General features: G+C 41.6%; 1 long non-coding RNA gene across 1 annotated transcript; it reads right to left on the bottom strand.

The window, feature by feature from the left end:
- Positions 1-14618: 14618 nt before the first annotated feature.
- On the bottom strand, positions 14619-25066 carry LOC309526816. Its single transcript, XR_014216954.1, has 3 exons — positions 25005-25066; positions 23284-23945; positions 14619-14885 (listed from the first exon to the last, which is right to left on the bottom strand). It is a non-coding gene; the product is annotated as an uncharacterized lncRNA (long non-coding RNA).
- Between the last annotated feature and the right edge of the window lie 809 nt (positions 25067-25875).

Here is a 25875-nt window from a genome sequence, read left to right as displayed (position 1 = left end):
GTTCAAAACTAATAGACGTCATGACAAACCGTGTTCAAATGCTGCTTAAAAATAGCGGAGGTCATATCTGCTACTAATGTAAGTATATATGAGTTTTGTACATGTATATGTGAGTTTTGTACAATAAACTACATTGCTTGTTTCAATTAATTTGCACAAGGGTGTACTGTAAGTGAAATAAAGCCTAGTTTTACCTCTGTGATATGGAAAAGCTGTCTAAATAAGTCCAAGCTGGCTTTTCACTCTGACTATAGATGTGGTAATAGAATATGCATGGTGCTAACAACTGGGACTCACTAATCAATGAGTATTTTGATTTCAGAGTCTCCACCTTTGTCTAGTTCTCCACTTTCAAAGGGTCCAGAGGGGGCAACTCACTTAGCTTCTGTGAGGGACCTTCAACAGGAGGCTATGGGGTAGGTGGGTATTTGGCTAACATTGGAGGGAGTTGTGGGACTGGGGATTCAGGCATTGGTTCTGTCTATACCAGGGCTGAGGAAAAAACTTTCAGCCCAAGGTCTGCATTCTCTCATGGGTAACCTTCTGGGAAAATCAGGGCTCAGAGGCAAAGCTGCATGAAGCCAGAGGAACAAGTGGGTGCACTACCAGATGGGACTCCTACCTTTGCACAGCAGGCTACATTTCCAGCCATGTAAGTGTTAGTGTTTTTACATGCAACCACATCTCTCCAGCCACACAAGAAAGAGGCATTATCCGAATTCAAGGATAATTTCAGTCAGGCACTCAAGGATATTGTGGAGCAGGTCTGGGGTGGTTGTGGCCTGAGGGGAAGGGGTGACCCAAGGGTAGGGAGGTCTGGAGGACCACATTGGCACCTGGGACTGAAGTTCCCCACCCCTGGTTTAAACAAAGAACAAATGCCGGTAAAAGACTTCTGGGAGAAGATTTATAATGAATTGGAAAAAAAAACGTTGAAATACACATTTATTAATAAACCAGAGGCATTTCTTCTTGGAATAACAGGTCTGGAATTGCCCAAGAAAGATGTTAGATTGTTTTTTGTATGCCACAACTGCAGCTAGAATTTTGTTAGCTAAGAATTGGAAAACACAAGAAGTGCCAACAGTGGAGGAATGGCAGATGAAGATGATGGGCTTTTCGGAGCTAGCTGATCTGACCGGAAGAGTCCGCGACCAGAAGGAGGAGGAGTACCAGGAGGAAAGGATGAAATTCAAAGACTATTTAGCTAAATATGTTAAGATAATTTAAATAGAAAAACTTGCAAATACCAGATAGGCTTAGGATTTAAATATGTGATGTTAGAGAATAATATGTTTAAAGTTAAAATGAAAAGAAAGAAAGATCTTAAGTGATTAAGTTAATTTTATGAGAAAATAGGTTCTGGAAAACTGTTACAATGATATACACTGAAACTCAGTCAGAGGGATTCGAGGAAGTCACTTAACAATGTTACTAAGATTGGATTAAGTACAGTTAAGATTTATGTTTGTTTGTTTAAATTTTTTGGAAAATCAATAATTTTTTTGAAAAAAAAGAACAAATGCCACTTCACTGTCTTGTATGGAGAAAGCAGAAGGCCTTGAAATAACAGAACCCCATTAGTAGGAGGGGTATACTCCTCCTTCCCACCCATAGACTCTGCTTCCCCCACATCTGCCTCCATGTTTCAGAAATGCCATGCACGATAACACAGTCCCAGTCCCAACATCTATTTGACTGAGACATCCCACCAGGACATTCTGTTGGACTGGACTTCAGCCTCCTTAATTTATTTGACTCTGCTTGACAGAAGATATGTTCAGGCGTGCTTGATAAGAGGTTAACTGGCGTTCTCTAAAACATAACTCTTCTCTGTTCAGAGATATTTGGGTTGCCAGATCTCATGAATATGCATCATTTGGAAAGTTCAGCAATGACACATGCATGCCCAGAATTATACAACACATCAAATGAAAGAGTAAAAGGCCTGTTTCTCCTAACTTATTGCTTTGATTCTGGAATTTGTCCATCTTTGTGTGAAGGGGATATTTTGGAACTTTGGGTTGTATCCAGTGTAGTGGTAAGTTAAAGTCCTTTAATGTTGTACTTGTTTTGCACCAGTGGAACATTGTTGCAAAAGAGAATGCACAAACAGGTTGCACAGTAGATTGCGCAATCTCTTGCACAACAAGTTTCTGCTGGTGCCCTGGTTGTGTTGGCTTCCTCTGTTGTGCAGCGCTAAAACTCACCCATCTGCTGGCTCAAAGGCCCTTGGAGAGAATGCTGACTGCAGCCTTTTAAATTTTCAACCAATGAATTGAAACTTTGAGGAAGATTTTATGGAAACGAGATGGTTATTTTCTTTAGTGAATTACTGTGGCTGAGAGGAGACAGGTTCTGTACATTATAGGAATTACCACAGCAATAAATATTAAGTGCTTGCTATAGTGCTGCCTTTTAACTTCTTGGGCTTTACTCTTTACAGTAAGAGCTGTTCGACAGTGGAATTTGCTGCCAAGGAGTGTGGTGGAGTCTCCTACTTTGGAGGTCTTTAAGCAGAGGCTTGACAACCATATGTCAGGAGTGCTCTGATGGTGTTTCCTGCTTGGCAGGGGGTTGGACTCGATGGCCCTTGTGGTCTCTTCCAACTCTATGATTCTATGATTCTATGATTCTATGATTCTACTCTTGCACCAAGCAACAAGATATACATTCAAAGGGGCTGGCTGAAGACATTTTGCTACCTGAGGCACCTCACTTTGCCTAATGCAAAATGCCCTCCAGATGTTGCCAAACAACAACTTCTACCAGCCCTAGCAAGCACAGCCAGTTGTCAGGGATGATGGGACCTGTAGTTCAGCATGACACTGAGGACCAAACCTGGCGCATGGGAGGGCTGGGCCTGAATCACTAGGAATTGGTTGAAATGCCAACACCAAGGTTATCTGAGCTTCAACATTCCAAAAGAGAAACAGGCCAAAAGAACGTGCACAGAAGGCCAGTGATATAATAAGGTGTGGCGAATGACATTGTCTGACCTCACCTTACCTGGAGGGTCATCTGCTTATGTTTCATTCCATAGTGACACTGGATTTAACAGTGTTAAAGATAGCTCTGCCCCTGCCCAGCTGAGTCATTCTGCCCAGACGGAAAAACAACAGTGACTACTTGTAGGCATCTAGATGTTTGTGAAACATTCATTAAAGAGACACACACCTAGCAGTTGACTTAATATTTCCAGTGCTGGCATGCAGTGTGAAAAACAAACACACATGGAAATAGCGTTTTGGCCTCTGGTCTAAGAACAGATTCCAAAACTGTGGGAAAATATATTTATAGAGAAGGCTACCTGATAACCAAAAAGACATAAAAATAGTGTTCTTTGTGGGTTAGGATCCGCAAACTATTATTTATCCATTGCAACGAACAAGCTGATTTTGAAGGCTAGTTTATGGAAGTTTGCTTTTGGAAGGTTGTCTGCTCTTTCCCTGCTCTAGTTCAGAGTATTCCTTTTATCTTCCTCATGCTGCTTTTGAAGGATATATGTGTGTGTGTATAATTAACGATTTAAAGATGTACAGGATGGTTAGAAATGTGGGCAGAACTCCCAGGATATGAGAAAGAGGAAGAGAGTTGCTGAAAGTAGCTGTATTTATTGACCATGGCTACGTAGATAGTCGGTGAAAATAGTACTTTAAATCAGGATTGATGCAGTGTGTGTCATGCCTGGTCTGAGTTTGAGTGAGGACAGCTCCTCATCAGATGAACAGCCCAAGGGCATTTACAAAGGGTTTATAGGGGTTCCTGTCTCCAACCAGAAGCCTCTAGCACCTTGGAAGAAGCAATGCAATATTAATCTGCAGCTGAGAGCCCTTGGACAGGGTTTCTGACTTGCCCGTGGAATTGGACAGCGCCTGGCTGTGTGTTGCTGCACCAAACTGGGATTAGGGCAGAGACATTGTTAGAGAGTGGTCTAGGCAGATCAAGCTCGAGATCTTTTGCATCAAACTCTAGATCGACTATACCTTTCCATCACTATTTTTTTAAAAACTTGCTTATAGGACAGCTGGGCCCACTGCAAAGTGCAATGCTGGTGACACGCCAACCATCTTTCCCACTTAACTTGCCCAGAAGTATGCCAGCTTTACAAATCAATTAGCATTTGCAACTTTTTTTGTGCCAGGGACCTGTGCTGTGAGTCCTTTAGGTACCTAGCAATGTCCTCAGAGTATGGCTGGGTGAGCCTCTTGGCCCCTAGAAATGAAAATGTAGAAGGGAGTGAAGAAAACACTTGCATTAAGCCTTAATGAAGGCATCCTTTCACTTATTCTTCAGTATTTTCCCCCAAGAGTTGGCAACCAGTTCCCCTCCTTCTTTGTTGCTGTGCATAGCTAAACAAGTTACATAGGCAACCGGCCATTAGCTAATGAGGTGCTGGAGCCTATCAGCCCAGAGAACCTTCAGTGGTGGAATATTCATGCATCAGTCAACGGAAAGGGAAAGGGGAGGCACCTGGGGGAAGCAGAGGCAGCCACTCATCCAGAGCTATCTACCAGGAGGCAGCTTGGATAAGATGACAAGCTGCAACCAATTTATCAGTTGTGCCTTAAGGAGAACTGAGCTGCTTCCCTCCCTAATAGTGAGTGCTTTATAACTTATGCACGACATTTATGCAGATCTAGGAATGTGGGAGTAACTAGATTTGCCCATGATTTACCAGCAGATGTTTTTCCATTTCTCTCTCTCTCTCTCCTTCCATCTTCAACCCCATTATTCATCATCTGGTCTGACAAAGAGTTCTGGGGAGCTTCAAAGCTTGCATGGTCTTTTGCAATGACCTGATAATGGTATTGCCCTCATATGGATTTTTGGAATTGATTCAGCCTGTAGCTGGACATGATTTCCTTTAAAAAAACAACACAAAAAAACCCTACCATAGCTAAATACTGGTTTGCACACAGCCATGTTATGTATGTTCACCAGGTGGTAGGGTGCTTGAATTAAACTTGGTTTTCTGGCACCTGTACCTCCACCATGTGGTGGGGCTTGTGCACCTACGTTTGTGAGTAAGTTAAGAAGAGCCAGGCTGGATCAGGCTAATAGACCACCTAGCCCAATATCCTATTCTCACGATGGCTGAAAGCTGCCCCTACTCCACTCACAAGAATAAAACCCAGGCATTCTAGGATTCAATTTAGATTAAACAGCACTGTGGTGTGATAGGTGAGCCAAGACTTTGTTTCTGTGCCACATCATGGGTGCTATTCTTTTAAGTTATTGCACAAGCAGCACTGGGGGTTGTCTTATACATGGGTAGTGCATAGGGTGAACGTTTGATGCCGTGGCTGCCAGTGGCTATTGTGTGTTTTATTGTTTGCTGCGTCAATGGGTGGTGTTGATTGGCTGACACTCTGGCAGTTGGGTGGGCAATTTGCAGCTTCTGCTGGTGATGGGACAGATGGGAGGCAGATTTTGCGACACATGCGGGTGAGTGATTTTTGGCAATCCTCCACAAAAAAAGCTCAACAACTCTGTGCCATCTCCCCCCATTTTCTTAAATTTTTTTTGTCCCCCACAATAGGGGGCGTCTTATACATTGGGGCGTCTTGTAGATGGAAAAGTAAGATAGTAGATAGCAAAATGGCTAACATAGTATTTGGCAGAAACTGAACTGCAGTGGAATGGATATGTGATGGGATGATGAGCTGCTTGTGCGTAAAATCCAAGTCCCTCAGAGTTTGGTCAAGTTTGCAAACCTCTGTCTGTAACAGAGCCCCTTAAACATGGCTCCGTCAGTCGCTGGCAGATTCCGACAGTGGCTGCTTTCGGAATCGTTTCCAACATAAAAGCTCCTTAACGGAAACACGTCTTCTGGACTCTATGCGTGACAGTTTCCGGCGAGGAGTGGGTGTCCCTACAGGAGGTCCTGAAACCTCCCCACTGTTTTCGCTGGAAGTGTCTCGGAGCCATCCCTCCTGCTCACTTCCCCTCAGCTCACCTCCTCTCCCCCTGCTGGTTCCCTCTTCAGCTGCTGAGTCTCTCCCAACCTGTGTGAGCCCTTCCACCTCCCTTCCTTCCGATGGCAGTTCCCTGACAGGATATAACACTGATTGTGACAAAGACAGGTCAAAGCCTTCTTGCCTTCTTCTATCCCTCACCAGAGTCCCTGTGTGAACCAGTCGTAGGCCTCTCTACAAACTTACTTCTCTTGTTTAGAGGAAATTGCATTTTTAGTTTATTTTCAAGGAAAATTCAAGTTAAAACAAATCCACATCAGCATATTGAAATTATTCTGTGGAGTTTAGCAGCTTAAAAGAAGATGAAGCTATAAAGGCTGAGTAAAGAGTTTATTTAGGTAGCTTCTGGAAGGGGGCCAGGAAATGGTAAAAAAAAGTGTGAGAGAGGACAGCTGTCACACCTGAAACACGTGGGCCCTGAATTGATTGTAGCTTTCCCTAACAAGGACTATGCACACTTTTCCTTTGTATATAGTTATGAAATGTTCTACTGTGTTCATTTAGCCCTGTTTCCTATCTTCAGCAATGACTATTTTAACAGATAGTGCAAGTGTGTGAGTGATGTTTTTTGTTTCCCAAAGGTACTTTTCTGTGGGCCTACCGGTCCCAATTGTGGAACATCCTGATTCCTTACATTTTCCTTTGGTCCTGTGACTCTTCAAGCTGAAATAACTGTTTGTTTGTTTGTTTGTTTGTTTGTTTGTTTTTACATGGTTGACATTACATGGTTGTTATTACTTTCAAAAATTCTGGCATTCTGTACATATCCAGACAGAGTGCTGAAAAACATTTAGATTTTGAAAAATGGTCTTAAAAGCAAACATCCTCTGAGGATGTGTCTCTTCCCTTTGCGTGAAATGAACTTTTGTTTTTAGAAGCAGACATGAGGATATGCAAAAGGATTACCTCGCCACCGCCGCCCCCCCAACTCAAGAATACGCCTCTGAAAAACAGAAATGCTCAGTTTGGCTGCAGGCAATTTAGACTCCAAGCCCAACTGAACCATTTTGCCAACTGTAACCAGGGCCAGATTTAGGTTTGATGAGGTCCTAAGCTACTGAAGGTAATGGGGCCCTTTATATGTCCAGCTGTCCTTTGTCAACAACATATTGTCACTGTTTTTTGCTATATGGTAATTTATGGACCTAATAGGTATCTAAAGCCATTTGCTGTATGTAGGTTTTATTTTATTTGTTTTTTACCTTATATTTTGGAAATGTACATCCAGTTTCCCCCCCTTTACAGTGGTACCTTGGGTTAAGAACTTAATTCGTTCTGGAGGTCCGTTCTTTACCTGAAACTGTTCTTAACCTGAAGTACCACTTTAGCTAATGAGGCCTCCCACTGCTGCCGCGCCACCACTGCACGATTTCTGTTCTCATCCTGAAGCAATGTCCTTAACCCGAGGTACTATTTCTGGGTTAGTGGAGTCTGTAACATGAAGCATCTGTAACCTGAAGCGTCTGTAACCCGAGGTACTACTGTAATTTTTTAGGGGCCCCCCAAGAGAATGGGACCCTAAGCCATTGCTGTCAACTTACAGATTTGAAAATAAGGGACCAGCAGCCTCGAAAATAAGGGATTTTCTGAGCACAGATATGTTCAACTTCTGAGCCCCTTCAAGCCAAAGGCAGAAAGCCCAGCCAGCAGCCAAATGAAGCCTCAAGCTTCGTGGTTCCCACAGCGCAGCAACCCAGCAAAGGGGAGGCAGCAAGGAAAATCACCGTCACCTCTCCGCTGGGAAGTGCTGAGCAAAGGCGAGTCCCCAGGCAGCGCGGCTGATTTGATCGGCACACGGCATGCAAGCTCCACCCCCCGGTCATTCTTAGACTGCTTATTGGGTGAGCAACGCAGCCAAGCATCACAGTTGGAGCCTCCCTCCTCCCTGGCTGGCAGGGAGGGAGGGAGGGAGAGGAGCTGCTTCCTTTGAAACCTGGGAAATTTCAGGGACATCATCAATAAGGGACAGCAGCGGGACACAGCGCTGGGATAAGGGACTTTCCCGCCAAATAAGGGACAGTTGACAGCTATGCCCTAAGGTATAGCTTGTTTAGCTTATACATAAATCCTGCACTGACTGTGACTGCCCTCCATGGACCAGCTATAGTCACTGAGGATACTTCATTTCCTGGACTGTCACTTTTAAAACTTTTCCCATAATTTGAAAGCTTCTTCCCCTTCCAGTGTTCAGGCATTAGACACTGCATCAAATTGACAAATGAAAGGAAAAGAATTCTGACTTATTTGAGCACATCCTGTGACTATTCCAGCTGTCTCTACAGTGTCATTCTTCAAATGAGAGCTATGTCATTATTATAACCCTATGCAGAATTTTCAACCCTATGCAGAATTTTTCCTCCACACATATTGACTAAACAGCCTGAATGTCTAGATGGCTGTCACCTTAATGTTAGTTGTGATGAGGGAATCTGGATGATGCTGGGATAGTGTAAGACTGTGTCATTACGCCCAATGTGCAAAAGGATCACAAACTGAAGCATTCTGCTGGCAGGTGAGGGGCACTATGCTGATGCAACTGTGTGGAGTTCATTTGCTATGATGTGTGCATTGATCATATAACTGTAAAACAAAATCCTTCATTGATTTGCAGCACAATCTTATGTATGGTTATCTCCAAATCCTACACAGTTCAATGAGATCCTCTTACAACTAGGGATGTACAAATCAGTCTCTGTTCAGTCTCTCTGTTTCTTACTTTTCCAATCTTCAGCTCAGCTTATTCCATTACCACATCAGTTTGTGAATTGAAAATAAAGTGTGAATGAAAATTTTCATCCACATTGCTCTTAACAAGCACATTTTTTTGCATGCAGTTTTGCATAATATACACTTGTTTGCATGTCATTCATGCATTTTTAAAATGTCACTTCCATATATATATTTATGCACACTATCCCCAAAATTTGGAGAAGTGCAAGTTTTGAAGAATAGCCACATTTTGGTTTGTGTATTAGTTTGGAATGTGAAAATGTGAACCAAACAAATTTCTTCTCCATTCCTACTGCCAAGAAGAAGTGAGATTTGACTGCAGTCTTTATGTTCCCAATTGTTCCTTTGAAGTCCTGCCACATACCTGACACCATGTATCATGTCAGGTGCAGGGTGTGTGTGTGTGTGTTTTCTCTGAAATGGCCATGCAGGCCAAATGGGGATGCCTGGTGAGGTGAGTCTGGCCCACAGGCTAGAAATTTCCCACCCTTGGGCTATTCTATCCATCCTCAGAAAACCATCAAATTTAGAACTATCATAATTCATTCAGCTCTAGTAAGGTAAAGGGACCCCTGACCATTAGGTCCAGTCGTGACCGACTCTGGGGTTGCGGCGCTCATCTCGCTTTATTGGCCGAGGGAGCCGGCGTACAGCTTCCGGGTCATGTGGCCAGCATGACTAAGCTGCTGCTGGCGAACCAGAGCAGCGCACGGAAATGCTGTTTACCTTCCTGCCAGAGCGGTACCTATTTATCTACTTGCACTTTGACGTGCTTTCGAACTGCTAGGTTGGCAGGAGCAGGGACTGAGCAAAGGGAGCTCACCCCGTCGCGGGGATTCGAACCACCGACTTTCTGATCGGCAAGCCCTAGGCTCTGTGGTTTAATCCACAGCGCCACCCGCGTTCAGCTCAAGTACATGAACATCATTTATCTTTTAGTTTTAGTAAACATACAGTTTTCAGTGCAAGAAAGTTCAGCTTCTTTTAAATATTACTGCCACCATGAGCATGGAATATCATTATCATAGAATCATAGAATCATAGAGTTGGAAGAGACCACAAGGGCCATCGAGTCCAACCCCCTGCCAAGCAGGAAACACCATCAGAGCACTCCTGACATATGGTTGTCAAGCTTCTGCTTAAAGACCTCCAAAGCAGGAGACTCCACCACACTCCTTGGCAGCAAATTCCACTGTCGAACAGCTCTTACTGTCAGGAAGTTCTTCCTAATGTTTAGGTGGAATCTTCTTTCTTGTAGTTTGGATCCATTGCTCCGTGTCCGCTTCTCTGGAGCAAGAAAGTAAACATACAGTTTTCAGTGCAAGAAAGTTCAGCTTCTTTTAAATATTACTGCCACCATGAGCATGGAATATCATTATCTTCAAGATGCAAAAAAATTCTTCTCATTCCAGTTGAGCAAACAAAAACCTAATATCTTGTGTACAGAACTACAAACTGACTTGTCTATTCTCAGGTCTATGAAGCTGGGTTACATAAATGATCTCAACAGTCTCATGACTGCTAGCAAACATTCCCCTTGGTGTTCATCAGAGATGAGAATGGACAGTCTCCAAGGTGGCTGCTCTATGATATATCAGAAGTCCACAGCAATTTTTCTGCAAACTCACATATCGCACATTGCCAGGTCCTCCTTTGTAGAATCCCTTATTGCATCCTTTGCTTTCTATTCCAGTCTTATCAGAGAACCTGATGTTCTTTAGCCCAACCATCCAATTATGCGGGTTTGACTCAAGATATTGCTTGAAACTAACTCTCTTTGGACCATGGAATACTATAGTGTGCAGCATTATTAGTGGGAGACAATATTTGATCCCAGCAAAGAAATCCTGCTTTCAGCTTCTTCCAAAACAAATAGCCCTTGTGATGGATGGGACACGATGATTAATCTTGCAAGTGTCACTGCCTACAGGCAGCAAGAAATGATTATTTTATATCTTAGAGTGAATCAGCTGGGAACACTTCCCCATTCCTCTTCACCTCTCTTGCAATGTTGCATCCATACCAGAACTTCCTTTAAAGTGACAAAAGGAACTTGCTTACTACAAATATTTGGCCTTTGTAGTCACATGGCCGGGCACCTTGTGGAGCTTCTGCAACAGCAGATAATGAAGAATGAGACTCCATTCTCTAAGTATCATTTAAATAAAGGACAACAGAGGCAGGCTTCTTCTTAGTGGGACTCTCCAGCTCCTTGGCTCTGTCTGGCTATGTAAATAATGAGTATACAATTGATGCTAAAACCAACAGACCATGCTCATTATGCCCTTAGCTCTTCAAACATCACTGAGTTCTTGGAAAAGTAGCATGCAGGGTACATTAAATTCACTCCCATCGCCTCTGTGTTTTCTCTCTCTTTCTCATCCTTTCTTACTGCTGCCAGGATTGACATATTGTAGATACGGTTCAGGCTCTGCAGTGATGGCTTGTACCCTGTAAACATCAAGTAACTGCCTGCAAGTGCTAGAGACCTGTTGAACAAGGAATTAAAGATCCGGCACATCTCCATTCTTTGTGGCAGTGTGCATTGCAATTTTTTTTTTGTTACACAGTTCTGCTCAAACGGTATGTCAAGGGAATGCCCTGACTTCCTTTTGTTAGTGCCAATCCAGCCTTTACAAGCAAGCAGTGTCTCCCCTCCTCCGCCCCAGTTATATACTGGGATTTTCCATGCCAGGCTCCATAAATTGTTTTCTTACTTTCAATTGCCCAGTTTTCATGCTTAATATTAGCATGGCATCTTGTGCAAATGTGTGCAAGTATGAAGGGAAATGCATGCCTTCAAACTATCTGCGGCACAACATGGATAGACCTCGGACTCCCTAGGATGTCCCCACTACATGCTTCTGCCCATTTGGAGATATTAGTCCTGCTCTTTTACTCTTCAGTAACTGCTCCTGCTAATAGCAATGGAAATGCAGAAACTCAGAGTCCTTTGACACATTACATGTGGTAGGTGCATCTTTGAACTGCTTTTTGTATACACCCACAAGTGTAAAGCATGAACATGTCAAATGCAGTTGCAAACATGCATGCAAATCATGTTCGATTGCAACTCTTTGGGGAGTAGATACTTTCTGGCATATCAGGCTTCTGTGTAATTTGTGAAATAGCCCACACATACCACTTAAAATGGGGAATAAATGATGCTGAATAAATGATGCCACTCCATGGCCTTTGGTCTGTGTGGTGACACAAGGGTCCATTTTGCCCACCATCCTATCAAACTTCTACATGAAACTACTGGAGGGAACTGTCCAGAGTAGATAACCTTTATCTCCCCTTTCTTTTGAATTTTTGGGAGGCTAGATTAACTGATAGAGGGTGAACAAATCAGAAATTAATCCAGATCCCAGAAAGAACTTGTGTGGACTGGCAGTTTTTCTGAACCTGAGTCACATTCCCTCCATATAATCAAAGCAGTCTTACACCACTTTAACAGTCATGGCTTTCCATGTTCATTTAGTTTATTGGTTTATTGGCTTTTATTCAGTATATATGTTTATTGTTTTTTTGAAAATACAGCTGCAAAAAGTCAATAGGATGCACAGATCAATAAAAAGAGAATAAAAAAAACCCATAACTGTAACCGTGACTAAGTACAGAGGTTTTTTTTATGGGAGCTTCAGTATTAAGAAGTAAATATGGAGTGATAGGTCAGAGCTTACATTAGAGTGAATTCAGACCAGTACTAAGGTTATTTATGTTTCATAATCCAGCTGAGTGGTTAACCATTTGTCAGATCAATTGTTTTATCTCTATCCTTAATGTGTTACAGCCATTGTGGTTGTCACAGGTGAGCAAAGGTGACCATGCTCTTCAATAACCAATTAGCAAGTTTGTTGCTTGCTCACAATCAGAGCTGCGGGTGTGTGTTTTGTACTACAGGAATCCAAATTCTTAGGCCAAGGTACTCACATTCTGCATTGAATAACAGACTACAAACAGTCTTGGTTATAATGTTCTGTCATTATAGCTCATACTATGCACACACACACACACACACACACACACACACACACACACACTGACATGTTTGTCTGGGGCTGGGCAGAGGAGGAAAAATAAATACACAATGGGCAAAGCAACATAGGAAGATGCACATGGCACTGGGCAAAGGAGCTCCATCCTTTACCAGCTGTTTTCTGTTGCTCTTGGCTGAATGATTGTTTAGCCACCTTGAATGCCATTTAGCTGAAGGGCTTCTAATAAATAAGCAAGCCGCAATTCAGAAAACGTAAATTGAAATGACACAAAATATAATCAGGATATCCTGGCAGGTAAATATAGCCCTAGTTATGAAAGCAAATCCCTGTTGCAACATTCCACCACAGCAAGAGATTACATTATACATAACACAACAATAGATTACATTTCGAAATAGAAAAAAAAAACTTCCTACACAAACTTGTGCAACATCTCAAGGATTTGTCTGTTCTAAAGGCACATTTTTCAATATATGCTTTCTTTGATCAAGGTGGCTAGTGCATTGTAAGCATATTCCTCTCTCAGACTTCTAATAATCTAGTAATATCTATCTAATCTATCTGTCTGTCTGTCTGTCTGATTGACTATGGCCTATATTGTATTGCCTGAACTCACTCCTGCTTTAAGTGTGAAAAAGGCAGTGCAGAGCAATCTTTTGGCTGATTACCATATTTTTTGCTCTATAAGACTCACTTTTTCCCTCCTAAAAAGTAAGGGGAAATGTGTGTGCGTCTTAGGGAGCGAATGCAGGCTGCGCAGCTATCCCAGAAGCCAAAACAGCAAGAGGGATCGCTGCTTTCACTGCACAGCGATCCCTCTTGTTGTTCTGGCTTCTGAGATTCAGAATATTTTTTTCTTGTTTTTCCTCCTCCAAAAACTAGGTGCGTCTTATGGTCTGGTGCGTCTTATATGCGGTAGTTGCCAAAAGATGTCTTTCTAGTGTAACTTATTTGGCTATGTAGAATAATGACTAATATAAAAGGGAACTGGTGTCAGGGGTGGTGAGACAACAATGCATATCTTCAGCTAATTCTATCCTCCATAGGCGCCAACGCTTAGGGGTCAAGGTCCCTTTGCCCCCCAATAAAATATTTGAGGTAGCCAAGCCCCCCAAAGTTGATGGGCATTGCCATTCAAATGGTGTGCGTGCGTGCCATATCATGTAATCAATTATGCAGGCGAGGCTTCCCTAAGGCCCCCAATATTTTATTCAAGTTGGCACCCCTGCTATCCACCCATTCGGTGATACAGGGCACTTCCAGTCTGTCACTATTTTGGGGTGGCATTCAATCAAATGCTGGCAATTAAAGCTGAAGAAACCTACTTCCCCCCCAAAAAACCCTCCCAGACTTCTTGAAACGTAGGGGGTTTGATGTGATGTTGTATAACTTCCGTAAAAACAAACCAGAGGGAATACTCAATAAATTGCCAGCATCATCTAATCTCCCCACAAACTTTGTGCAAAAAGGCTGAATGCTTAATAACAAGGTCATATGGAAGTGACAATAAGAATCTGCATCCTATACTATAGATAACTGGTGCTGCACTGATTCTAGAGAAGATCTCAGCTCCTTGTATTGTTCTCCCAAGTAGCCAGTCACAGCTTATGCTTAGTATTCTCCTTCTCCTATATAACAGAATTAGATCCAAATAATTGTGTTGCAGCTAACCAACCAGCTCACTGTCATTTTAAAAACAATAGTCCAATGTCCCCTCCATGATTATTTTAGTCCAAGTTCCTTATGCTCTAAAGGAGAAAACACCCCCCAACCTTAAAATAGCAGAATGTTTAATTGGTTTGCTCAGAAGCAGCAACATCTAATTTACTCATGGCACTAAGTGCCCCACTACTGAGGAATGAATGCTTTTGAACTTCCATTTTATTATAAGTGGAGAGCTTCAAGAGAACATTGTGCCAGTTTCCCTTACAATGAACACTACGCCAAACACGTCTTAATTGTGCTTGGTGTTTTGTCAGTCTCTGCGAAGTGACTTCATGCTTCCAGTAGCTGGAAATGTGGACAGGGAACGTTCGTAGAAATGGGCCAGGCACACAGCAAGAGAGCCATGCCAGAGCCAAATTCCTTAGTCACAGGCTGTGCTCTCTTATCAGAAGAAGGTACTTCATTCCTGCTGCTATAAAGATTCCATGACTCATGACAAGTGCAGTTTCTGTAATGCGAGAAGACGGAAGAAGGAAATGCTTGAGCACAGTATGGAAAGGATGATTTTCCTGTGATTTGAGCATGTAGAGTGTTTGAAAACGGGAATTGACATTTTTAATTTTAAAAATAGACTCAAACCGGTTGACTGTCAGTTAGCAAGATACTTGAAAATTGATAATGATGGGGGGTCATTTTGAGATTTCCAAGCTGAATGTGCTCACTCAGAAGTTAATACCATTGAACTTAAATTGAACCTACTTCCAAGTCAATGGACTAAGGTTTGGGGCTAGCTCACTTCTAGCCAGTAATATTGCTACATCAATTTGTGGTATTTTGAAATTAAAAAAGCTCATGAAAATTCATCAGCATTCAGTATGAATTTCCCCCTAATATACACATCTTTTTATATTATTTTCATAGCTGTTAACTCTTCACTTTTTTTAAGGGGAATCCTATTTGGAATAAGGGAATTTCCCTTAAAAAAAGGGAAACGTTGACAGCTATGATTATTTTGCCTAATACTATGCATTTTTGTATAGTCATATTTTGGCACATTTTACCCCAGTGTATTTTTGTACACTTTACTTGGCTGGAGAACTGCAGTGCAAAATTAAGGTATCTGTGAATTTTGAATGATGCCTGTGTTTCGGATTGTGAATTATTGTGGAAAGTGCAAATCAGGTAAATTCACATTTATGAAGTCCCACAGATTACAAGTGGGGCTAATTTTATAGATAGAAAAGAGCCTCTTTGAGTCCTCAATGGTAAAGTGGTTGCATAAGTCTTTGTGAATCAATGCTTTGGCTGGTACCAGCATTTAGAGAGGATAATAGGGAACCTGTGGTCCTCTGGATATTGTTGGAGTCCAACTCTCATTAGCCGCAGCCAATGTGGCCAATTTCTTGGGCTTCAACTTGTTTGTACTAAGCCCCAACTGGTCTATGCGCTGCACAATTGTGTGTGTGTGTGTGTGTGTGTGTGTGTGTACATACATAAACATGATAAATGACTTTAAAAATTGATTTAATGCCTTGGCTCTCCTCTGGTCATTAATCAGCTCACAGTGGTGATTTACTGTTTCTAATACCAGAGACCAATAAAGATTATCCTGTAATTAATTCACACCTAGCATGTTGGTGGGCACAAGGCCAAGAGCCCCTTGCTATCGAAGTGTGGAAACACTCAGGATTTTTTGCCAGCTAGTGAATCTTTAATAGGCTCATTAAAAACATTGCCTTCTTCTAATAAAATACACTGGATTGAAATGATGAAGTCTGTAAAATGTATATTAAGTCAGATACTAGGAAAGTTGGATCCCATAAGCTGTGTTTTGCATTCTAAATTGCACTGGACTGTAGGCTGAAAATGTCTAAATAAAGTAAAAAGTAAAAAGGCCACACAAGTTGCAACTCTATACATGGTTATCTACAGAAAGTCCCATTGAACTCAGTGGGGCTTACTTTTGAGTAGACATGTACTGGATGGCACCTACAGTGGCTCATGTGGAAGTGCAATCCTAGGCATATGCAATTCTATGGATTAGTTCTTAGAATCACTGAACTGTAGAGCTGGAAAGAGCCCAAAGGATCATTTATTCCATCCCCCTGCAATGCAGGAATCACTGCTAAAGCATCCCTGACAGCAGTGGCAGACCTTGAGGTCTCAAATTTCGGTGGCACCCTGTGAGACACCAAAATTCAGCTCCCACTGCCTCTCCACACTCCATTCTAAAACATAGTTGCGGTGTCTCCTGCAGGGCCACGGAGGCTCTGTGCCCAGTGCGACTGAACATGTAGTGCTTCCCTAAATCCACCTCTGCTGACAGATGGTTTCAACATACGTGGTTCTAGTTAATTAACCCATGAATCAGTTAAATCTGTAAAGACCTGCACACAAGACAGAAATCATTCTAAAGAGGTGGGGGACCACTTCCTCTGCTTGTACAGAGAAAAGTCTCGTTCCTGGTCAGTCCCGATGTATATCACATTACAGTTACTTACATGTAAAGGGCACTTGTCCATTCTACTGCCCATGCACGCCATTTGGAGACGTTATTTTGGAGATTCTTGCAATCCTAATTTAACCACCCTAAGCAATTTGGAAACAAATAAACATAGCCACCTCGCCACAGCTGACCTGGCACAACCATATATACGTGCCTGGTGGTAAGGTGCACTTTGCTCTCAGTATTCTCCTAAACTGCTGCCAACAAGAAGGTGTCTGTCAGTGAGCTTCTGAGACCTCAGTCCCCTCTTTCTCCATGGTCTGCACACACAGGCACACCCATTACTGGAGGTTCGAGGCAATCAGAACTAGCCCATAAACCATGTCATGTGAATCAGCAAAGAGCTCCAGCTAGAACACTGATGGAAGGTTATGATCTCAGAATATAACACTCCAGGAGATAACATGTAAATCTTAATGCTGTAAACAGGCCCGTGTTCGATTTCCAATCATGTAAGCAGTGTAGCCACATATGGCAATCTTGGGAGCAGAGAAATGAGACGCAAAGGGCCCTCCCAGGTGGTACTTGTGTCAACACAGCTCAACTGAACCTGAGAACTGTATTCTATCCAAAATTATTTTGTCTGTGCTTCCAATCACCTGTTCCAAAGTGAGCTAAAAATAACTTTCCCCTGAACACCATCACACTAAGAATACCTTTCTTTCTCTGTCTGACAGCCAGAGAACTGACAGCAATTTGCTACGGCTTTGCCAATTGACTTATCTGTTCCTGTTGTTTAGACAATAGTTTCAAATATTGATCGTTGTTCTCTGTGAAGTGCAGATCATACTCAGTGGGCAGAAGGAAACAAATGAAAATTTAAACTTTTTCATTGCTGCATTTTGCTTTCAGTTGATGATGCTTTTAGTTGAAAGAAAATGTCAGCATGCCCATATTGCTGGGCTACCTACCAGGGAGTTTTTAAGGTCTCTCCAAATATTAAATTTGTAGTACAACACACACATGCTTTCTATGGGATCCAGGCATCCTCTTTAAAGGACTATTTCAGGGGGGTTGCATTTTCTCAATGCACAATTTACAAGATGCAGTCACAGGGGGAATGAAATGCTTTCCCCAGCTGGCCAAGCTGTGGCCATGATGCCTATGTGTAGCTACATCACAGTTGGTGTGTGGTATGACATCCTTTGTATGACACCATATTGGAGGAGGCCAAGTACATACGAAATTACACCTAAAATGATTGTGTCCAATACATTCCTAGACCCAAATAAAGAATTAAAGATGTAATTTCATATCAACAACAGTCATAACAACATACTGTTTTGGGACACTCTTGCCCCTTCCATTGGGTGGCTGAGCCTATGAGCTTCCCACCATTCAAATGCCCTTGAGAGCCAGTGCGGTGTAGTGGTTAAGAGCAGTGGACTCGTAATCTGGTGAACTGGGTTTGATTCTCTGCTCCTCCACATGCAGCTGCTGGGTGACCTTGGGCCAGTCACACTTATCTGAAGTCTCTCAGCCCCACTCACCTCACAGAGTGTTTGTTGTGGGGGAGGAAGGGAAAGGAGATTGTTAGCCGCTTTGAGACTCCTTTGGGTAGTGATAAAGCGGGATAGCAAGTCCAAACTCCTCCTCCTCTTCTTCTTCTAAAATCCTGGTGCCCATCCGCAGTGACATATTATTCTTATTATTCAAAAAGTGAACTCCTATTCAAATAGAGGAAGCCTAAAAGGCCATTAAGCTGTTAATAACACATTCTTGAATTGCCCCTCTTAAAAATCTAATTGCCCCCTGTGGGGTGTGTGCTCCACGTTGGGAACCACGATGCTACAGTGCTCATGCAACAGGGGGGCTGCTTCAGATTTCACCTCCCTGATAAATGTTTCTGTATGATAAATGTATTTTCAAGCATCAATTCATCATATTCACAGGGCTTATATTTTTTTAATGTATGCTATTTTGGGGGAAAAATAACTTTAAAATATGTTAGTTTGACATTTACAATCATGTGTGGAAAGATGTCAAATGAAGGGAAGTGTGCAACAGAATGCGGGGAATCCAGATTTGGAGACTGACAGAAATACAATCTAACATTGTTATATGCACCTCAGCCTCCGTATGTACTATTTCAGATTCTCTTTTTCTTCTTTCATAGACCCGATGCTAAAGTTTAAACAGCATTAAGTATCTAACTTCTGCTAACTCAACGTGATAAAAAATGAATGTCACCCATTAAATGCTTCCCACAGAAGACATCTCATTTCAAAAAAATCAAAACCTCCAGAACGAATTAAGTTCTTAACCCCAGGTATCACTGTAGCCGTGTATCGCAGGCCAATATATGTGTGTTTTAGCAACTTTGCATGGACTGAATGTGAAGTAAGGAAACTAATTTAGCAGGGTATTCAGGACTTTTTCCATTTCATGAGCCACTGATTATTAACAGTCCAAGCTGATGTCTTGTGGATCTACCTATGCAGTTACACCACTGAAAAATTTCCTACTAAATCCACAGGGATCCTATTTTGAAAGAGCAACTTGGCGGGGTGTGTGTGTGTTTTGACAATTGACAGTATAATAAACCCACGCCAGTACAAATCAATTGTCAATAATAGAGGATTATACAATACATACAAAGCACAGGAATTAATACTGTTCGAAATGTGCTGCCACAAACTGTGCTAAAGCTGAACAAGCAATTGAAACAAAAGGCTTAATTTAATCATATTTCCCTTGAATATTTTGCTGTCACAGTATTAAATTCATTAAACAGCTACTGCCTGGTTTCCTAAGACTGAAATCCTACGCATATTTGCCCTGGAGTGTGGGTTAAACCACAGAGCCTGGGACTTGCCGATCAGAAGGTCGGCGGTTCGAATCCCCATAACGGGGTGAGCTCCTGTTGCTTGGTCCCTGCTCCTGCCAACCTAGCAGTTCGAAAGCATGTCAAAGTGCAAGTAGATAAATAGATACCGCTCCGGCGGGAAGGTAAATGGCATTTCCGTGCACTGCTCTGGTTCGCCAGAAGTGGCTTAGTCATGCTGGCCACATGACCTGGAAGCTGTACGCTGGCTCCCTTGGCCAATAAAGTGAGATGAGTGCTGCAACCCCAGAGTCGGTCACGAATGGACCTAATGCTTTACTTTATCTTTAAGTCCTATTGGACACAATTGACCTTCCATCTATGACAGCTATTAAGGTATAAATTGATTATCTTTTTCAAATTAATTTTCGTGAACATCTACTGATCATCAAAGACATAAATACTGAGATTGGCTCAGTTTATGACTGTGTTGGAGATAGAAGTGAAGTCCACTTCTGAAATAACTGTGCACTGAGGCACCCATCAACTGCCCTCCCCCCAAATCAGTTAATCAAATTTCAAGACTTGGGATCAGTGCCTCTTGTGTTTATGTTACTTTTAAAAGTGACAGAAGTGATATTGTCCAAACAAAGGATTGACTTGGTTGGGCTTAGTTAGGACCAGACAGGTCAGCCTTCTATATTTTCAAATCTCTCATGTCTTTGCCTACATCTTTTATATTGCAATAATAATAAAAAATCAAGTTCCTCTGCCTCTGATGTATGTCTTGGCATATTTTCAGTGGGACTAACCAAACTTTTTTAAAATGGTGGTGTTTTTTTCCATTTATTGTTAAGTGGAATATAGTTCTGAGGACATTGCAGAGCATTCCAGGGATCAGCTAACATGAAAAGTGCCATTTATTTTCCTTTTTGTGATTAACAACATACCGCCTTTCCGCTTATCACTCTGATTCATTGACTGGTACCATCCTGCTCTCAGAGTTATTGTTAATTCAGGCAGGCCAGTCTTTTTCTATCCCATAAATATGAATGTTTAAGATTTTCAAAGGAATCATTAAAATAAAACTCTGGGAGTAATAAAACACTAATTAGACAAGGAGATTTGGACTCAGCGTAGGATCTAATGAAAGCCATAAAAGTTGTGGCATGGGCAGTTAACAGAGGTTTGAACAAGTGTGTAGCATAATGGCTAAAAGCCTAAGCTACAAACCAAGATAAAGCTTGCTTTTGCCATGAATGTAGGGCATGCACTAGGTCTCAGAGCAGTGCAACCAGTTTCACCATACTGGGAGATGAGCTTAGGCGGTGCCATAGGGCACCACAACTATGACGCAAGGAATTGAGCATAATGGAAGGTGAGTGGAGGGTGGGGTGAATTTTGGGCTCGCACAGGGTGCCGCTGAAAGTTGAAAGACCAAAGTCCACCCTGTCAGGTGCTTCCAGCAAAGCATCTGCACGTGATTGGCTTACCAGCTGGTTGTATCAAGGAGTAGTTCTATGATCTACAGCAGGTGGGTATTGGTCACCTACCATTTTAATTTCTCACAATACTCCCTACACAACACTGCTCAAGAAGAGTTTGAAGAAGAGTTTGGATTTGATATCCTGCTTTATCCTTTAAGGAGTCTCAAAGTGGCTAACAATCTCCTTTCCCTTCCTCCCCCACAACAAACACTCTGTGAGGTGAGTGGGGCTGAGAGACTTCAGAGAAGTGTGACTGGCCCAAGGTCACCCAGCAGCTGCATGTGTAGGAGCAGGGAAGCGAACCTGGTTCACCAGATTACAAGTCCACCACTCTTAACCACTACACTAGAGATGTTTAGGTGGGGCATGGCCAAAAAAAGGTTGGGAACCACTGCTCTCGGGGAAATCCAAGCTTGTTGCTATGTACTGGTCATGCTTGGATGCTTGGATGTAACACTAAGCCATTGTTTAGATGTTATAACAATTTTTTCTTACAAAAAAGTCGGGTGCAACCATTAGGTGAAGCAAAAATTTACAAGTTAATGTGTCATTGTACAGTCTAGCTATCATGGGAAGATGCAAATCTTACTGTAACATGGAACTGGGGAGAGAGGGCATCATTTTGTCCTTGGAGTCAGGCAGCAAAATGTCCTCTTGGGCCAGTCCTGGCTGTGCTCCTCATTCTGTCTCACCAGCAGGGTTGGAAAAGCACTTACACATTATGTCCTTCAGTATCTGTGTTCATTTGCAGGGTCTTTTTCTCAACTTAAGGTTCTTTTTAGTACAGCTTACCATAAGAACTTTGGGCAACTCATTCAGTCCTAGCACAAAATCCATTGCATGATAATAATAAGAAGGATTTGTTTGCTGCCAGCCTTTGCAACAAGAAGAATGTTACTTATCCACAAATGTCTCCAGGGCAAATGCAAATTGAGTGGTGGTGGTGGTGGGGAAAGAGAGAGAAAAGTAAACAATATTTTCAGTGTTTCTGCTGAAAACAAAAGAAAAAAACTTTAGGATGAGCTGTGACCTGGGGCCATGAGTGATTGTGATTCACCTCAGGTCTTACTAAATAAATTAGAAGTGTAACTGGATTGGCATCTTCTAAGAATAGCTGGAGTGGAACTATAGATAATTGTATTAAGCTATCTTTCACCCTGGGAGTCAGAAGGCATTTGGAAGCATTTTGAATGTTCAAAGCACCACTTGAGATCTCTTAGCCAACACGGCGGTTGTCTCTTTTTCCCTCCTAACAAAAACCCCCACACATATGCTTCAAATGTTACATATTTCCTATATGAAAACACTTCTGTGTGAGAAAAGGTATGAAACCAATGTTCAGGTTGTCATGTACAATATAGGCTTACTGCTATATTGGTATAGAATAGCAGTCGCTGAGCCATATTTTCTTTCATTCCTTCCCTAGTCCTGTAGGAAATTGGTGTAGGTTTATCTACTTTTCCTCACAAAACTTGGCACAAAGATTCCCAAGGTGGGTATAGCAGATTTTGTTACTGTTTGGACGCTGGATGCCATTTTGAATCAAGAAGATAATACGTGACGGATTTATGTATAAGCTAAACAAGCTATAGCTTAGGGTCCCACTCTCTTGGGGCCCTCCCCAAAATTTAAAGGAAAAAACACTGGGTGTACATTTCTAAAATATAAGATGAAAAACAAATAAAACAAAACTTACATAAAGCAACAGAGGCAAATGGCTTTAGATACCTATTAGGTCCATAAATTACCACATAGCACATATTCAACACAAAAAACAACGACAATTTGTTGTTGACAAAGGAGAGCTGGACATATAAAGGACCCCATTGCCTTCAGTAGCTTAGGGCCTCATCAAACCTAAATCCTGCCCTGAGATAATATACGAGCTGGTCTTGAAATTCAAGTCAGCTTTTTAAATATCTCTGTTTTAAAAACAAAATTAAATTGTTATTATTAATTCATTGAGTTACAAAGTCATAACATGCAAATAAATAACACAACCAACATTAAAAAACCATGTTTGTGTATGAACAATAGACAAAATACCCCTAAACGGCTCATTCATTAGGACATATGTTACCCACTTCACTTACAAGATGAGCACTGTTAGAATAAGCCAAAAATCATAACTCAGTACAATCCAGTATACCTCAGTACAATCCAGTGCATGTTGCATGCAGGTATGTATATATATAGTCCAATGGCCCTTTTAAAGATGGAAAGCAACTTCTGGAAGCCATTGAAGTTATTCTGATTCCTGCTGCTTCTAGCTTTCAGGGAAGACCCATTGCAAAGTTTCCTCACACAGTGAGTATCCTCCCGCAAGCCATGGGATACTACCCGGCCAATTTCCATCTCCTTGCTGCAAATTACCCCTCTTAGAGGGTGCATGTTTCAAATGCACATTTGTTTCTGTTTTCTGAGTAGGATAAGAGCAAAGCTTATAAATGGATCTTTATTGCAATTCACACCAAAAATGGATCTCTGTCAACATAGAGAATATGACAGAGCAGGAAGGAGAATTTATGTGCTAAACTGTGAATTCAGTCCAAGTATTTCCTCACACACTGTATCCCGGTGTATAGCTCCCTTGTTTCATATCATCAGTGAGAGGGAAAATGGTTTCTTTATATTGTTGCCTGGAAAAACAATTATGGCTATTAATTTCACTAAATGGGAAGGTGGGGTAAGAACTGGAAGTTAAGCACCTTTCTTTTCTCATAAACAGGAAGACTCAACCTTTCCCGCCATTCTCCATGATTTGCGGATGGAAGCACCGTGTGGAACTCTAGGTCTTCAAAAACAGGAGCCCTGTGGGAAAACAAAGCAAGTTGACAAGCATAAAGGAAAAAGATCACTGATAATCCTAGGACAGTCAGGATCTTAATTCCATAATGTTGCAATTGTGTCATGCAAAACTTCAGTGGTTCCATTCAGCACTTTGGAATTTTCCTTGAACTCTTTATAACCTAGTGGCCTGTGTTGAGACATGCATAAATATCCAGCTCCCTATTCTATTAGTAAATCACAAAGATCGCATACGTACAATCCCCCAAGTTCTTATTGGAGTATTCTGTCACACACAATTCCACAGCAACATATTGATGGAGAGCCTGACATAAAAAGATGTCAGAGATGTAGCATGGGCTGTTAACATACTCAAGAACCTTGCTGAAATTATACCAAGAAAGGAAGAGGGGAGGGTGTGACTACGAAACGAGACGTTGGTTCATGCTTCTATGTCTTTTTTTTAATGCTTCAGGGAAACCAGGAACTGGAGCCAAAGCTCAAACATAAGGTATTTGGGGTTATTACTGCTACATATTTATTACAGCCAGGGCTTTCCATGAGCAAAGATGTGACGTTAGTTTTGCTCATAAAAATGTGTAGTCTGCATCACCTAGACAAGCCTGTTCCAGAACTTCAATTCACTCTAACATTTTGAGACTTTTGCACCTATGTGTGTAATGAAACTAGCTGTTATAGAATAATTAAGTACCATCCTTAGCAAAATAAAGGTTATATGTGTTTGATCTTTTTCACATTCTTTCATTTGAACTAAATGCAATTTATAATATTCTAAGAAAAGATGTTGCCCTTTTAATATTAAATGTGATTTAATTTTGCCACTCAGCCTAACCCCTCTGAATCTCAAAATCATTTCTCAAACCGCATACATTTATGCTTTTATAAAAAAATCCAGAATTAACCCCCTTCACAATGACTCAGTTTTTGCCTTTAGAATATAAAACACAGCAAGGTTGTTCATTTCTCCATTCAGATCAAAACTGATTTGGGGTGAAACACATCAAAATGCAGTGTTTCATAAGAAATGACAAGATTTATACAAGATAGATATGGATTAAGTACCTTTGAAGCTGATTCAGATGGGACAAAAGGAATAGAAGTCCCACAGCCCAGCATTCTGTTCCAGTTATGGTGTGACAATGGACATGCTTTGGTCAAGAACTTTGGTCTATATAAAGAACCTGAGTGCAATTGTGCCTCCTCACTTTGGATTCCTACTCACTGGTTCTCAGAGGCATACAATGAAGAAAGTGGAGGCACAACATAACCACTGTGAGTTGTAGCCATTGGTGGCTTTGTTTATTCAACAGGATTTACTATATTTTTCCTTGTATAAGACTAGGTTCCCCCCCTAAAAAATAATGTCCAAACTTTGGGGGCGTCTTATACATGGCTAGATCTCCCCCCATTTTCTTAAATTGGAGTCCCCCAAAATAGGGGGCGTCTTATACATGGGGGCTACTTTTAGATGGAAAAATACAGTACATAGTACTTGATCATTAAAGCCTCTAAGGCTTCTAAGCAGTTTACATAACATATTAAAAATACATTTAAAAGCCATCCAAGTTAGTGGTCCTCACTGCATCTTGTGGTAGGGAATTTATATAACCAGGTACTGTGTGAAGAAGTACTGCTCCCTGAGAGTCCTGAATCTCCCAGCATTCAGTTTCCTTGAATAAATAGGTTAATAGGTGCACTCACATTTGAATTTCTCTGCAGGCAACTGTGCCCAACACACAGTTGTTGCAGAAAGAAGATCAAATGCACCTTAGCAACAAAAGGAACTAGGGTGGACTGAGTAAAGGAAAAATGGATAAAAAAACTTATGGAATATGCAGAAATGGCGAAACTTACCGGAGGAATAAGAAATCAAGACAACATACTTTTATATAAGAATGGAAATGGTTTATTGAATATTTACAGATAAATTGTA

Source organism: Podarcis vaucheri, assembly GCF_965113315.1.
Source record: "Podarcis vaucheri genome assembly, chromosome: 2".
Classification (NCBI taxonomy): Eukaryota; Metazoa; Chordata; class Lepidosauria; order Squamata; family Lacertidae; genus Podarcis; species Podarcis vaucheri.
The sequence above is the reverse complement of the archived record's forward strand: the minus strand, read 5'-3'. Positions and strand labels throughout refer to the sequence as shown.